We start from the raw sequence: 4393 nt of genomic DNA, 5'->3' as shown, positions 1-4393 counted from the left end.
AATTGATGTTCATTAGGAAAACGGGCTATAAGCCCAAGTTCACTAAACAGACCCATTAAGCTATGGTCCAGTCCATTTGAGTCAACTAACAGTCACTAACGGTCTAACTAACGGTCACGGGTCAGCTAACAGTCAATGTCTAAGTTCAGTCAAAGGTCAACGATTTGGTCACCCGAGTCAACTCAGTGAGTTGAATCTGGTTTAGACCGAGTTAACTCAGTCAGATGATCTAAGTCAGAAGAGTCAGCTAAGGTAAGCCAGTCACATGTGTGACTGGGATGACTAACAAACACACACTCTATTTCATCTTCACTTTAATTCTACCAGACTAAACATAAACATCAAATCATTCATTTAAAAGTAACTTCATAACTCATTTTAAATTCAAATACAGATTACCTGCAATTGCAGCTCTAAGCAAGCTTTCACTGAACCCACCAAACTAAGACATTCATTCTACCACTTACAGTTCATTCATTTACTACCACTAACGCTAGTTCCAACAGTTCAACTCTAATGTAAACAACTTCTTTATCTGCAACACACACAGTGGTTCAATCTGCAATATCCATTTCAGTCACCAAACCCAATTCACTTCTCATTTCAACACCAACAACCTTGTACGACCAAACTGAATCTCAATCAGTAAAATCAACTTCAACTGAAACTCAGTTAACAGACTACCGAACACTCAACTCAAACTATTACATTCTTGTACATTTATTTACTGCCATCTCCAACTCTACACCTTACCAGACCACCACCACTTGCAACTCTAATTATAATCAGAGTAGTATTCTTGTTCTGCAACAATCATATCCACCACCACAACACAACACAACCACCTACATAATTCAGCACCAACAGTACCTCCAACTTCACATCCTTGCAATTGTAATTCATCAGATTCAAACCAATACAACCAGTCAAGCAACACTCTTGATTCTAATTCCCACTGTAACACCACAGCCTCAACCCACTGGCAAGACTCATTCCCTCTGCAAAAATCCAAATATTCATCTAAGTTCCAACCATTGCAGACATCAATAACACTTCTTACAATTTCCAATTCCAACACAGAACACTAATTTCTACCCCTCAAGAATATAATACGCAACTGTAATTCAATACATAAACTTAATCAACAATCTGCAATCCCATTACATATTCACATAACCATTTCAATCCCAGCTCATTGACAAATTCATAAATTCAATTATAGAACTTTCATAACTTTACTTATTTTACAGAGAAGAACAATTACCTCAATTTAGTAATACCCAGGCAATCGAATTCAAGTTCTTCTTCACTTCAACTCAGTATACCACTTCCACTCAACCAGTATTCATCAATCTTCATCACCATCTTTGATTCACAGTAGACTCCACTTCAATTCTCAATCCTCAACACCGAAACCCTAAAATCACTCTCAAGTTATTCCTTAACCTTGAATCCTTATTCATATCAAACTTAACTCCAATCATTCTCCAAAACCCTCAATTCAGTTCATCCATCAATATCAGTTCTTAACAAAATCCTAACTCAATTCCCAAATCTTCTATTCTCTAATTAAAACTCAAAGCATCAATCGATCTTCCAATCTAGTAAACCCCTCCTGTAATTCTTTCTTATTCACCCTTAATTGAAACTCGATTCTTCAGCAGAACTGGTTCACCTCATCAAAACAACATCAGCCAGTCTTATATCTCCTTCCTAAAACATCAAATTCATCTTCCAGGTGACTTTAACTTCAATCCAAAAACCCTAACTCACTGAATCTCTCTGAACATTATTTCTTCTGAATTTAATTCAATCACAGAACTATCTTCACCACTTAAAATCGATCCTTGATATTTCCCTTCTTATTACGATCTCAAAATCTTGAATTTGATTCACAATTTCTCATCAGCAGGCACGAACAGAGAAGGAGGAGAAGAAAAGAAAGAGGAGGAAAGATAAAGAAGAAAAAGAATGAGAGTTTATCCTCTCGACTGGGTAGATAAGACCGAAGTTTCTAAAGGCACCTGACCAAATTGATAAGGGCAGCCAGGTCGGTTTGAGAGTAGAAAAAACTATATTTGCGCTCCTTATTAATCAGATGATATCTTCTTCATCCGGTATCTGAATGACACGCTCGAGTAGTCCATTTCGCATAACTTTTCGAGACCTATTCAATGATACTAGTTACGTATCTATATCGTTGTTAGATTAATTCCTATTAATTAATGTTCGTGTCAAACTAGTCGAGGAATTAGCGGCTAAGACGTCTCTTGACTAGTCTAATAGCGTTGACGAGCTTGAGGGTCCTTACATATGTGTATGAAAGTCTCATGGTCCACTGAGTAAAGAATAAAAGCGTAACCCACATAAGGGTCTTATTTCTTAAAGGATGCATCTATAAAGATTATCCAATCTATGTTTATGTCGAACCAGTTATATCTAACTAAAGTATCTTTTTGTGGGTTAATTCCCTTTTGGATAATCTTAGGGGGAGTAGATTGCAGTTATCTATTGATATGTTCAATTGCAGTTATCTATTGATATGTTCAATTAGATTTGTCATATCTGGGTTGGTTTTTTCGAATACAACCGAACATCTATGTTTCCAAATGAACCATAAGATGATGGCTATTTTTTTCGCGGACTGTGTCAAATCTGGGTCTGATATCTAAACTTTAACCCGAGAATTAATCGAGTTCGTATTACTTCTCGAGTTAATATTTTCTAACGAAGATCTGAACCAAACAACTCTAGCAAAAAGAAAAGATCCGAAGAGATGTTGTTCAGTTTCATGTTCTTGAGAATTACACATCTAACAATGAGAGTCGATAGCTGAATTATGGGATCCAAGTATGGATGAAGTTCAAGGGCTTTTTTCGATAATTTCCAAACAAATAATCTTATTCTTGGAATTAGTTGTATTTTCCAAAAGAAATTCCAAGGAAAATCCATTAAGTTATCATTATCTTGATCTTGTTTTACCAGAAAGTTATAGATATTCTTAGACGACAAATTTCCTGAATGATGATGCTTCCATCTAGTTTTATCTTGTTCTTGTCTCTTGAGAGTTATTGCTTGAATTTTTCACTTTGGAGTTATTGAATTTTTCTTAATTTTATTTGTTCAGTTTTTCCTGATCCCATTTATTTTCTTCTGTTATCATCTTTTGAACCATTTGTGGTGCTGGTTCTTGTAAATTAGTTGGTTTTGAGATTGTGTTGACATTAGGTATCCACAGGTCCTCCCATATTTTTGTAGAAGCTCCATTTTTGACTTGCCAGACGAAACTCCCCTTAATCAGGTCTAAACCTTTTTGGATACTCGTGCAAATCCACAATAAGTTCGAAGTTCTAGAGGATTCTAATGGATAGGTATTTGGAAAAATTTAGATTTAAGAATTTGGACCTGTAATTGATCTTGTTCAGTAATAAGTCTATTGACAAGTTCTGTAAGGAGCGCTATATTGAATTGGTGATGGTTTTTAATGCCTAGACCTTCTTGAGATATATGCTTGCAGATACTAGCCTAAGCTTTGATGAAGCCACCCTGTCTTTTTTGTCCATCTTTGTTCCACTAGAAGTTTCTTTGGATGCGGTCCAGTAGATCCAAGGTTTCTTTTGGAAGAGCAAAACTTGCATTTGATAAGTTGGGTAGGCTTGGAGAATAGATTTTATTAAAACTATCCTACCATCTTGAGAGAGGAGTTTAGGTTTCCAGCCTTGCAGAGTGGAGTAATATATTTGGAGAAGAGGCTGGAAATTCACTTTTATGTTCTTATCAAAGAAGAGAGGGGTACCAAGATATCTATCATCTTTAGTCATCAAAAGGACTTTTAGAATTTTGGCTATTTTTTTCCATGTTTAGGGTAAATCCAAGGATTAAAATAGACACTATATTTTTGAAGATTTACCATTTGACCAGTGATTTCTCCAAATAAATATAAGATATCTAGAAGATTTTAAGCTTCCCTCAAATCTGCTTTGGTGAATAAGAAACAGTCGTTTGCGAAGAAAGTTGTGAGATATTAGGGACATTTTTGTTGATATGAATCCCAGATTTTTTTTTTATCTACTATCGCATTTTCAAGGAGCCTAGATAGGATTTCCATGCAGATGAGGAAAAGGTAAGGAGATAGAGGATCGCCTTGTCTTAATCCTCTTGAGGTGTTGAATTTTGGCCAGGGCGAGCCATTTAGAAGGATAGAGAATGAGGTTATCGAGATACATTGCATCATGAGATTTATCCAATTTTCATTATAGCCAAAAGCAAATAGGGCCTTTTTAATGAAAATCCACTTCACCCTATCGAAAGCTTTTGAGAGATCCAATTTTAGCTGCTAAATATTCCTTTTTTACTTTAGATATTTTCATCAAGTGAATAAGCTCATGGGAAA

General features: G+C 35.7%; 1 long non-coding RNA gene across 1 annotated transcript; it reads right to left on the bottom strand.

Moving 5' to 3' along the window:
- Positions 1 to 329: 329 nt before the first annotated feature.
- On the bottom strand, positions 330 to 2074 carry LOC113317924. Its single transcript, XR_003344127.1, has 2 exons — positions 1265 to 2074; positions 330 to 998 (listed from the first exon to the last, which is right to left on the bottom strand). It is a non-coding gene; the product is annotated as an uncharacterized LOC113317924 (long non-coding RNA).
- Positions 2075 to 4393: the final 2319 nt, after the last annotated feature.

The sequence above is a fragment of the Papaver somniferum genome, chromosome 10 (genome assembly GCF_003573695.1).
Source record: "Papaver somniferum cultivar HN1 chromosome 10, ASM357369v1, whole genome shotgun sequence".
Classification (NCBI taxonomy): domain Eukaryota; kingdom Viridiplantae; phylum Streptophyta; class Magnoliopsida; order Ranunculales; family Papaveraceae; genus Papaver; species Papaver somniferum.
The sequence above is the reverse complement of the archived record's forward strand: the minus strand, read 5'-3'. Positions and strand labels throughout refer to the sequence as shown.